General features: G+C 37.5%; 1 protein-coding gene and 1 pseudogene across 5 annotated transcripts in view; both read right to left on the bottom strand.

Moving 5' to 3' along the window:
• The window catches only part of Macrod2 (mono-ADP ribosylhydrolase 2), a 2,207,522-nt gene that overhangs the window by 935,479 nt on the left and 1,259,568 nt on the right, over positions 1-12,475 (bottom strand). The gene's annotated exons all lie outside the window — the stretch shown is intronic.
• Positions 153-552, bottom strand: LOC105944233 (annotated as a pseudogene).

The following is a 12,475-nucleotide window of genomic DNA, read 5'->3' as shown; positions in this document are numbered from 1 at the left end:
AGGGGAGAATCCCTGACCCCTACTTCCCACATAGGCTTTTTTTGTTTGTTTGTTTTAAAGAAACATGTTTAATGTTAAAGCTGAGCACACTCCAGCACCAGGAACAGCATGGAGTTGAAGCAGCAAGCACAGCTGGGTGAAACCATGGAACCTCACATGATGAAGAAGATGAGGAAGGCCATCAAACAGAAGAGCCCCATGGCTCCAGACCTGGCAAAGCTCAGCATGGCACAGAAGAGCTGTTGCTTGAGAGACAGATTCTGGGCATAGCCAATGATCAAGCTGCCAAATACCATTCCAGTGCAGCCCCTGATCCAGCCACACCAACTGTGGTGGACCCAGCACCAAGGAACTTGGGGCTGGGTCAATGTCCCTGGAGATAACAGTGGTCTGGAACTCCCTTCTGATCACCTGGAGAGGGAGCTGCTGAAAGAAAGCTAATTAGATGGGCCTCTGTCTTACTTAGGCAGAGGCAGGCCTGATTAGACCCCTGGTGCAACAGTGGATCAGAACTAGAGAAAGGAGCAGTGCCCTGGTAGTCTGCACTCCCATTCCTCTTGCAGCCAGCCCCTGCTTAGCCCAAGTCGCTTGCCTAGCTCAAGATGACTGACTCACCACTCAGCTTCAGCCCTTGACCTCCCACATGAGCTCTTTAATATCTCCTGCCCTCCACATGGCGGGAGCTCTTTTTACTTTCATTTCTTTCTTCTCTAACTCTTTCATAGTTTTTCTGGGCCTATAATGTGGGCTCTCAGACCACAGATGGATTTATTTTCTTTCTATTGGGTCTGTACTTCTCTCAATAAATATAATAACTTAATAATTATCCGCTTTAGTCTTATTTTATCCAATTCTTTGGCTAAAAGTAGACTCAAGGGCTAGAGAGATGGCTTAGCAGTTAAGGTGCTTGCCCAGGAAGTCTAAGGACCCATGTTCTACTCTCTAGATCCCACATAAGCCAGACTCACAAAGCTGAGGTAAGCACAAGGTTGCACATGTCCACTAGGTGGAACAAACATCTACAGTTCAATATCAGTGGCTAAGGCCCTGGCACACCAATTTTCTCTGTGTCTAAACCATAAAAAGAGAAGTACACACAAAGCCAGGATTTGGGGTTCAAGGACTATTCCTGAACACCAAACAACCCATTTTATTACGCTCAGGGTTGCATTACTTGAGGCCTAGCAGGGAGTCTGCAACCCCAGCTCTACTCAGAAGCAGCCACGGAATCTCTACCTGGAGTGTTAAAGGAGGAACCTGGTGAGTAGAAATTACCCTCTTTCCCTGGGATGGGATACAGTGTCAAAGGCATGTGAAAACAGAGATTTGAATAAGACACAAACAATCATTACATACAGAGTACAATAGGAAACTATTCATTATATCAGGAACCAGAAAATTTCAGACAATCAAGAGATTCAACACAGGGAAAACAGATGTTAAAGCTATCAAAGTTCTTAAAACAGACATCAAATGCTCAGGTTCAGCTACAAAGACTGGTGCAATGACTTGTGGAAATCTACCACATAACTCAATAGACTGAGTCAGGAAGATTGCTTGAGCCCAGGAGTTCAAGGCCAGACTGGTCTATATATTAAAAATTTTAAGTTTCTCATTCCATAATAAATAATCTTCCGCCCATGATCATGCAACAACTTTACTTTAACTCTGGGTTAAAAACAAACAAATAGCAACAAACAAAAGGTGGCTTGAAAGTAAGATGGGGATTAATGGGAAGAAGAAAGGCACTAATGGGAAGAAGAAAGAATAAGAAAAAGTAATTGGGGGAAACAAGATCAAATTACATTGCATAGGTATATGAAAATGTCAAAATGGAAAAGAATAAAAGTGAAAAAAAAAATTTCTGGGAGTACAGAAAAATCTTAAAAGTCCAACGAAATGTAGTTGTTTCTCTAGATGGGAGAAAAACAAACTAAATCAAACCAAAACAACAAATTCGGTAACAGTAGATCCTTTATCAGATATCATGAAGAAAAGAAGGACAAGGCACAGTAGTTTCCAAACAATAAAAAGGAAACAGCTGCCCAATCCAGCAGGAGTAAAGGGAATTAAATCTATTTCCAGATAAAGAAAAATTAGGAGAATTTGTTCCTAGCACTCCAGATCTGCTATAAGAATGGTTATATAAAATTATTACACAGACATGAACCAGGAAGGTATCTGTTTCACCAAGAGAAAGAACAGAATGAGTAAATATATGAGGGAAAGGATAAGCTAGTCATGAGTCATACAATGATCTTACTGACCAAAAAGAGGAATGAAGCATTGAATCTGTGACAAAAGGCATGAATGTCATGGACTTCATGCTAAATGGAAGAGTAGCAAAAATATTGCATACATTATGTAGTTCCATTCATAGTAAGAACAGATACAACTAATGTATAGCAATGCTTGCCTAGACAGTGATATGTTAGAGAAGTGAGGCATCTGGGGCAAGACATGAAGAAATGTAGAATGAGGAAAAAAAGAGTATCCAACATAAAGAACTTTCTGGTGTGATGGAAACATTCCCCATCTTAAGTGTTGTCTATTCATTAACAAAATTCACCAAATTACATATAATTGCTGATATCCTTAAAATGAGATTGCATTCCAGCAAACCCACAGTAAATTGAAAGTATCATAATTTGAAAATGCATTTAATATATTTAAATAGAACAGCACAGTTGAATCCCCCAGTGCCCTGTAGTGTGCCAGATGTTAACGTGGACTCAGTGGCTGACTGGCAGCAGCTGCTGGCCGTCTACTAGCCACAACACTTGTGTGGGGAAAGACCAAACTTTGAAGTACGGTTCCAACTGAAATTGCGAATTATTTTTACTTAAGACCTTTGAATTTCATTATCTATAGATTTTTGAATCCGTTTTTCAAAGATGTGATAATATGTTAAGCAATAGCTTTAGGTATGTCACTATTTCAACCTATGATTTTCAAAGTAGAACATAAGAAATGGATGTAAGTGTTAGTTATTTCTCTATTCAAACATAGAGTTTTATCCTTTTTTATTTTTTATTTATTTATTTGAGAGCGACAGACACAGAGAGAAAGACAGAGAGAGAGAGAGAGAGAGAGAGAGAGAGAGAGAGAGAGAGAGAGAGAGAGAATGGGTGCGCCAGGGCTTCCAGCCTCTGCAAACGAACTCCAGACGCGTGCGCCCCCTTGTGCATCTGGCTAACGTGGGACCTGGGGAAGCGAGCCTCGAACCAGGGTCCTTAGGCTTCACAGGCAAGTGCTTAACCGCTAAGCCATCTCTCCAGCCCAAGTTTTATCCTTTTTTTATTTTTAATAGTAAGACTGACCTGGAATTCACTATGTAGTCTCAGGTTGGCCTTGAACTTGTGTCAATCCTACTACCCCTGCTTCACAAGGGCTGGGGTTAAAATCATGCATCATGAGCAGCTAAGAATGGCTATTTTAAAATTTTCATATGGTATACAAACTTTAGGATTGATATTTTCTTTTAATTATTTATATTTGAAAATAACCCAACTGCTTAATAAAATATTTATATCTAAATGAAACATTTCAAAAGATCTCCTTAAAAAGGAACTAATATTTTCTCCATTGAAAAGTTAGTTTTATTCTTGCTTTTAAACATTCAAACACACAAGGAAAAGAGGTATCTTCTCATTAAAGTAATCTTTAGAACAATGTTTGAGACAATAATTTATACCTGCTGGGGGACTGTATCCTCCAAATTGCTTTACAACACAGGAAGCAATAATATGAGGTTGACTCATTCCCTGTGGCACTCTATTCTATCAAAAGATGGGTACAACAATATCTCCCATCCCACAGGCTTTTCTGCAATATGACCTTTCTATCCCTTCACCCAAAACTAATGTACAAATCCACTCCCAATGAACCTCAGATGGATAAGGCATCCTGCTTATAACCAACAAACTGTTGAAGTGAAGCTGTGGGACTTCCTTCAGAAGGTGACAAACCCTGCAGACTCTGCCTTGATCTCTGGGAATACTACTGTCTGGACACTCCTTCTATGAACTCATTGGCATGGGGAGAGAAGCACTTGAGTAGGCATTCTGTGGGCACTCTAGGCTGAGCCCATCTTGTGAAGCATCCCATCCCAGAACCAAAACCTGTGACCTTGTTCACTTACCAATATGACCCAGATTTATGTAGCCCAGAAATGTCAATTGCATTTCTTTCACACAGGCTCTGCAAGCCTAATAAAATAATTGTTGCTTTCCTCTGAGATTTGATTATTTTGTTACATAGCAGCAGATAACTAAGATACTTTCCTTTGATTTGCATAACTGTTAGAACAGATAAGAAATTGAATCATTTCCTAATATGGACTACCATCATATCCGATGACACTGTCCTACTGGAAATTGATACATGTGGCTCTTTTTTTGGATTGGAGCCACACATTAACAATTTGAGAATCCTTCTTTCAAAGCTACTGCTGGGAATTCTGATGGCATTCATTGGCAAAGCTCATTCCACAGTCTGTGGTGAAAATAGTTGACAAACTCAGGGGAGGCTTCTGTGTTTAAAATCCAGCTTCGCCATACCCTGCATGGTGATGATGGACAATATTTTGAGCACCATCTGAAACTTTGTCATACTGAAAGTTTACTCATGAGGATACCTGGGATAATTATAAAGAGATAGTAAAGTACCATGCTTGAAAGAGGATGCACATCCTCAAATTTGGAGAGATTACTATGAGATGCACCCTCTCTTACATATATATGGACCGTTAGTTTGTCTGTATGCTGGCTAAGACTAGCATTCCTTCTCTATGCTATAAATGTTCTGTTTCTGAGGTGCAAACAGCAGGGAACTGTTCAGCACCTCGATTGCTGGTGGTCTTTTACCTTTAATTGGAGTGACTGGGAGATTCCACATCATTATTCTATGGAAGCTCTTTCTTTGCCTTGCCTTTAGAACAGTCACTGTAGTATAGAAACTCTGGTAAATACCATATGGAATTCCCATTAAGAAGTCTAGTAAATGTTTTCGAACTAACACATTGTGTTCTGAATTTATAGAAAAATATGAGTTCTTTTAAAAAGGTCTTGGCAGGCATTTAACAGAATTATTACAAAGGCAAATTTGTATGTAGATGATTGTAATACATTCATTTCATCATGCAGAAACATTTTTTAAAATTAGTTTTAGTAAAGGGCACTCCATAATAAACTTTTAATTTCAAGAGTTGCATGAGGTAAGGGCTGAAAATTATAATAGGCCAGGTACCATGTCACCTCTGATATACTACAGCATTTCTTTACGAGCACATTACCATCCAGAGAGCTCATAATAAAGAGAAGTGATGCTGAGATGATGAATTGATGCTCTGCAATTAGACCTATTAGAATTCACCAGAGTCGACAGGCAATAATCAAACCCTTTTCATGCTGCCCACTGCAATTATCTTTGCACTTAAGAATCAACAAAGCACATAATGACTTGCACTCGATTAAGGAATCCGTAAGAAATGGAATTTTAATTAGTGTGTATAAAATTTGGGCCATTTATTACTTTACAGGACAACAATTTGTGAAAACTAGTTGAGAAGTTAAAAACAGAAGTGCAAGATCATGGTGAGGAATGTAGACATGGATAATTTCCTGGAACTTCCCTTCTACTCACAAATGGTGATTTCTAATTTCAAATCTACTATAGGGAAAAGAAGCAGTAAGAGGATTGTAGATTTCATAGCTGACTGATAAACAGGCATTTAATCCATTTTCTTTTTCTCTTTTTTTTTTTTTTGGTGGGGGGAGGGTGAGGGACAGGGTCTCACTGTAGCCCAAACTGACCTGGAACACACTCTATAGTCCTACACTGGTCTCAAACTCATAGCAATCCTCCTACCTCTGCCTCCTGAGTGCTGGGATTAAAGGTAGGTGCTACCACATCTGGCTATTTAAATCTATTTTCAAATGTGTCTTTTCTAAACACTATAATCTGCATTATCCACAGTCATGCATATACCCAAATACACTCATACATAATCCACATATGAGCCAAAGAACAGTTATGAGTCCTACCTGCGTAGAAAAAATGATATTCCCTTAGTGGAGATGAAATCAAGAATTCATCATGGGATCCTTGGTTCAGTGAGTGAAAATTATACTGATTCAATTTCTAACTTTTTTTTGGCCAATTTTGAAGATCTACTGTATAATGGCTATTTGTTTTTAATGATGTTCACTCCTAACACATTCTGTCTTAAAACACTTGACCTTGGTCGAGAATCTTGCATCATCTTAGCTTTGTGTAGCTCAGATGTAAATAATAGGTTCTGGAACATAATACGTAAGTTAATGGAAATTCATTTTGTCTCAAAAAATTCATGGATATTGGAGAAAAAAGTATTGTGTTTACAAATAAAGAAATCAAATGTCATTTGCTAAATGCAGTCAATTTCATAATTATTTCCGATGCGGAATTTATTATCTGAAAATTTAGTCTGAAGTACAAATCGTCAAGGGACTCTCCACAAGCACTGCTTTCCTATGAGGACAAGTGGAAACAAACTGGATGGAACAGAAGAGCCCTGTCCACTCAGTTCAGCAAACAACCAGTAAATCAATATATATGAAAAGAAATCATTGATTCAGTCCCCAAACCAAGCGAAACTGTATGTGAACAGTTCTATGCATCCTTATCTGTGTCCTATTTAAAATTGGTGTTTTAAAATTATATTAAGTTGGAATGTAAGATTTCAATGTTTGAACTGTGGCATGCATTTGAATAAAGTACCTATATAACATCAGGTACCATAAAACTTTATGACAATTTTAAACAGTAAGCTTGGGGCTACTATAATGAGTAGATGAAAATTTCCCACCATAACACTAATAAGTGCTTTGCGGCAGGGATTTAAGTTCTTCATCTCTATCTATTTTCCTCTTCTTCTTCTACTTTTCCTCCTCCTCCTCCTTCTTCTTTTGAGACAAGCCCAATAGATTTTTTTTTTTTTTAATGTGACAGAGAAAATAAAAGAGAGAGATAGAGCACATTGGTGTGTCAGGGCCTCCAGGCACTGTAATCGAACCCCAGACATGTGTGCCTCCTTGTGTACAAGTGTAACTTTGCATGCTTGCATCAGCTTGTGCGTGTGGATTCCATGGAACCTGGGGAGTCGAACATGAACCCTTAGGCTGCACAAGCAAGGGTCTTAAACTCTAAGCCAACTCTCCAGCTCTCTTCTTTCATTTATTCAAAGTGGTTATTTTTCATTTGTTTAAGAGGGAAGCAGATAGAGAGAATGGGTGTGCCAAGGTCTCTAGCCACTACAAACAAACTCCAGACACATATGCCACCTTGTGTATCTGGCTTAGAGGAGTACTGGGGAATTGGACCTAGGTCTGAGGCTTTGCAAGCAAGAGCCTTAACCAATAAGCCGTCACTCCAGTCCTACTTTCATCTTATAAAATAACAGAAACTACATGGTATTGTAGATAAATACAGAAGTTGTCAATGAAAAGTTTTAAAACAGAAAGATTATTCATGCTTAGGTTTAAAATGACAGTGATTATATTTACTGTTCTATTGTCCAATGCTCACCAAAAGTTTTGCCCATACTATAATTAACTGATTAATACATAAGGGTTGAAAGAATTAATAGAGGAGAATTCATTGCCAAAATAATTACTGTGGTTAATTAGTGGCCTCACTATTCCATACTCTGTAAAGCAATGCAACTTAATTTGAAGGGATTTAATGTAAAATATCTAGTGCTACCTTGCTGTGCAGCAATGTTTTGTGGGTTACTTTCATATGGAATTTTATGCAGTTGAATACAGTTTTAAGTTTTAAGTGAAGATCCCTGTTTTCATGCTATGAAGCTAAAGGTCTTAGAGTAGCAACATTTTGATTAAAGTAACATACAACAAATAGTTAATATTTTGCTTAGTTTGCTGTTACTAAAAAGAAAATATTATATTTACCAGTATGTGACATGCGACTGAGCAGTCTGCAGAACATCTAGAGAGATACAAATTCACATGATCCATTTTTTTTTGTTTTATTTTATTTTATTTTTTTTAATTTAATTTATTAGTTTTCATTTCAGTGAACACAGGCAGTTTGGTACCATTATTTAGGCTCATCTGTGATCTACCCCCTCCCACTAGACCCTCCTTGTTAATGAAAATGGGTCGTGCATTGTGGAGTTAGCCCCCAGTTATTAGTATGATAAATGTCTCTGCAAATCATGACCCAACATGTAACTCTGACATTCTTTCCGCCCCCTCTTCCGCAAGATTTCCCTGAGCCATGTTGGGTTCATTTTTGGTCTGCTTCAGTGCTGAGGTGTTGGGGGCCTCTGAGGCTTTGGCTCTCTGATTTGGTAGGAGTTGATTTTTCTCTCCGTTGATCTCCTTCCCCTTTGTGCTGGTATCCGGTTCCCAGGAAAACATCACCCTTGCTTATTTCGCCAGTTGTCCTTAGTTTCAGTTGGGCCCCTTTTGAGGTATGTTGGGGCACACATGATCCATTTTAATCCTTTTATTTCTGCATAGACATGCAGTAACCCAGTGATAGCCAGAGTCCCTAGATTGGACCATGAAGAGATGAAGTATAAAACTTTTAAGTTGTGAGTGTTATTTTTTACAAAATTCTACATCCACATTATTTTCCAATTTGAGTTGTAGGAACTTTGCAAGATAAGTCACTCAAGTAATCGTTGCTTTCCTTTATATACATCCACATCTTCTTGGATTCCCATCCATGTAAACCCTAGACTGGAGAGGGAGCTCAGCAGTTAAGCCAAGTGTGGTGCTGCACACCTTTAACCCCAGCAATTTGGAGGTAGAGGTAGGAGGATTTCTGTGAGTTCAAAGCCAGCCTGGGACTATAGAGTGAGTTCTAGGGCTAGGGTGAGACTCTATATAAAAGAAACGAAATGTATTCAGTTCCCAAACAAACTAAAACTGTATGCAAATAATTCTATACATCATTATTTGTGTCCTATTTAAAATTTATATTTGAAAATTATATCAATTTAGATCGTAAAATTTCAATATTTGAGCTGTGGGTGTATTTGAATAATATATATCGCCAAAACCAGAATATAAATAAAACATCTAAAGGAATGACACAGAAATATATATACATACATACACATACATACATACACATATACCTATGTACACACACACACACACACACACACACACACACACATATATAGACTGAACTGTGTCATAATTACAAATGAATACCAAATTTATTGCTGTGCTATCTGGTAGCTAAAGAAAATATTAACAAGGCTTTCTGAAGAAATGGCTTTCTTTCTTTTTTTTTTTTTTTTTTTTTTTTTTTGGTTTTTTGAGGTAGCATCTCACTCTGGCCCAGACTGACCTGGAATTTACTATGGAGTCTCAGGGTGGCCTCGAACTCACAGCGATCCTCCTACCTCTGCCTCCCGAGTGCTGGGATTAAAGGTGTGCACCACCACACCCGGCTTTTTTTGTTTGTTTGTTTGATGGATTTCATTTATCTTACCATATTAATAAACTTGGGGAAATGGTCTTGCTCTCATATATGGGACATCACATGTGTCAAAAGTAGTTGTGAAATGATGCAGATATTCTCTATGTAGCTAAGCTAGAAGGACTCTAACATACTAATTGTAGTTTGAACATTTAGCAATTATAAGATAGTTTGATTCTTCATGTCTCTCTTGAACATCTGTCATTTTGAGTGACTTTTGAATGACAGCTATTTCACAATGCACCCACACAGTACTGCCCCAGATCTAATTTCTTCTTCCCTGGATCCTGTGCTTTGGAGATTCAAGAACAAATGAACACTTGAGATCTGTGTTCAGTGTTGGTACAGTGTGACACATACTTACAGACACAATCTCATAGGCACAGTGTTCAAATCTTAGGGAAGGACTTCACCTATTTCTGACCCTGTATTTCAAAGCAAAAGGAAACAGTATTTGGATGCTGTACAAGTGGTAGAATGGTTTCTAATTCTGTTGACATCAGAATTAGAAACCATGCCAGAGTAGAGGGAAAATTTAGCCATAGAAATGCTTGGGTAAGGAAAAATCATTCATTAACCTATAATGTACTTCCTATTAAATAGTATGAATAAGTGATTTTCAAATAATGATAATGTGTAATTTTCTATTAGAGACAAGTTTCCATTGAACTTCAATTTTAAGAAGTGCTTGTGAGTTACCATTGGTGGCTAAGCAAACTAAATAATCAACAATTTATATTACTGTCTAATGTGCTTGTTGGCTTGAAGTATAACTTTACCATATTTATCCCCATGACATGAGGTCTCTGACTCCAAAGACACTCATCCAAGTTTCTATCCTGCTAAGAAAGTTTTGCAAGCTGTGGCTCAAAGAGGTAAAATTACATGTCCATGAAAACTGTGATTACTCTGGTTTTGGGTGCTAGGTATGTTAAATGGTTAGAGGATCATTAACATTTTTTTTCCCCCTTTTCGTAGTTAACAGAGTTGAGAGTCGCAAAAGGGACCTATACCAGAGAAGCCAGTTCCTTACTGGATAGTGAAAGCCATGTTTCCTCCCATGATAAGTGACTTGCTGTGATGCAGAGATGCAGGAGTTTGAGTCAGTGCTGCTCAAATTATGCTCTGCAGGCAAGCAGCATGTAGGAATGTGAGGAATACAGAATCCTGGGGCCCCACCCTAAATCTGCTAAGTCAAAATTAGTACTAAGGTGAGGAATTTCTTTTCAATGAACTTCCCAATAGATAATTTGTTCTAGTCCTTTTTTATTCAAAGTATTATCTGTGGACTATTCTACCTTCTGAGATCCAGCTAGAAGTGCAGAAACTCAGGCCCCACCACACCTGACTCAGAATCTGTCTAGAAATATGGTATCCAAGGGGTTATATAGAAATTAAATCTTTCCCAGCAGGAGGATCACTGTGAGTTCGAGGCCACCCTGAGACTCCTTAGTGAATTCCAGGTCAGCCTGGGCTAGAGTGAGACCCTACCTCAAAAAAAAAAAAAAAAAAATTAAATCTTTATAGGTGTTGCTGTGAACATACACCTAGCTAAAATAAGCAATTCTATCATGTGAACATACATATAGCTTAAACAATTCTATTATATATTGAAATCACAGAGATTTAGTATCTGTTCTCCAAATCAGAATTGTGCATGGTGCCTTCTAAAAACTACTTTTTAGCATATATGGTTGAAATTGAAATTGAATATAATGTAAACTACTGAACTTTTTATATAATCTCACTTGTTGCTATGTTACATGGGCTAAGTTGTATGCCATCTGCAAACAAGATCATACATATTTTAAGCACATCTCTCAAATCGGCACATCCTGCTTAGCCATTCACATACAGCCATGATTGGTAAATAAGGTCATCTTTTAAACTTTACCCCGAAGCCTGTACTGTGCTACTAACAATGGCTTCATCTTTTCTCAGCCTTACCTTATGAAAACAGTGTGTCAGCTAGAAGAAATGGCGAGTCATTGCAAGGAAAACCAGATGTAACGTAAGAGAATGGCCCAAAAGAAGGTTATTTAATTTATGGCTATCAAACTAATATGTGACGTTTCAGTATATAAATCATTCACAATCTAATATCAAAAGAAAAAAGACAAAGAGGAGAGGGAGAGACAAAGGCCAGCTAGAACCTTAATACTATGGTTTATAATCCACACATTCCTTCAGAAACAGGAAACTTGTGACCTGGTATGTTAATAAAACTATGAAGCCCCCATTTTACATACTAAAATAAATTTGGCAAGAGATTTTTCATGAAATAATTTTTCTCTCTCTCTTAAAATAGTCACTTACATGTCACTGAAAATTTTATTGCTTAGGTTTGAAAATAACTACAATATGACTTAACATCATACAGATTACCTTTCCAAATTGTATATATCCTTGTTTTATTCCAATACCAATAACTGGCACAACAAGTTTCTTTAACTTTTCTGTGTCCTGATGTTAATAATGTTGATTGTTAGATGAGACAACCATAGGATACTTTAAAGGCATGGTAACTCCCTTTTCTAATAAATGCTATTACTGCTATTTTATTCATCATTTTGACAAACGCAGAAGCATAATTAAAATAATTTAGCAGATATTCAACAGCAATAAGCAGGCTGGAAAATAAGTCCATGAACAAATAAGACAAGAATATTAATATAAGTAATCCATAAAAGCTAATTTAATTAAATATAAAACTCCCTTATTTCCCTAAGAGACATTTGACATAGTGCTAGTTATCATATTAATAGCAATTATAACAAAGTTACTGAGTGGATATTAAGTATATGGCTGAGATTATCATAAACATCATGCCGACATTATATCACCTAGTTAAAATAATTCTATACAATGTTTATTAAGCCCTCATTTTACAAATGGCAAAAAATGGAAACCCAAAGCAGTGAGAAAACTGCCTGGAGTATCAAATATATGTATGTCCAAAGTGCAGGCAGGTTACAATCAT

This window comes from Jaculus jaculus, chromosome 8 (assembly GCF_020740685.1).
Source record: "Jaculus jaculus isolate mJacJac1 chromosome 8, mJacJac1.mat.Y.cur, whole genome shotgun sequence".
NCBI classification, from domain to species: Eukaryota; Metazoa; Chordata; class Mammalia; order Rodentia; family Dipodidae; genus Jaculus; species Jaculus jaculus.
The sequence above is the reverse complement of the archived record's forward strand: the minus strand, read 5'-3'. Positions and strand labels throughout refer to the sequence as shown.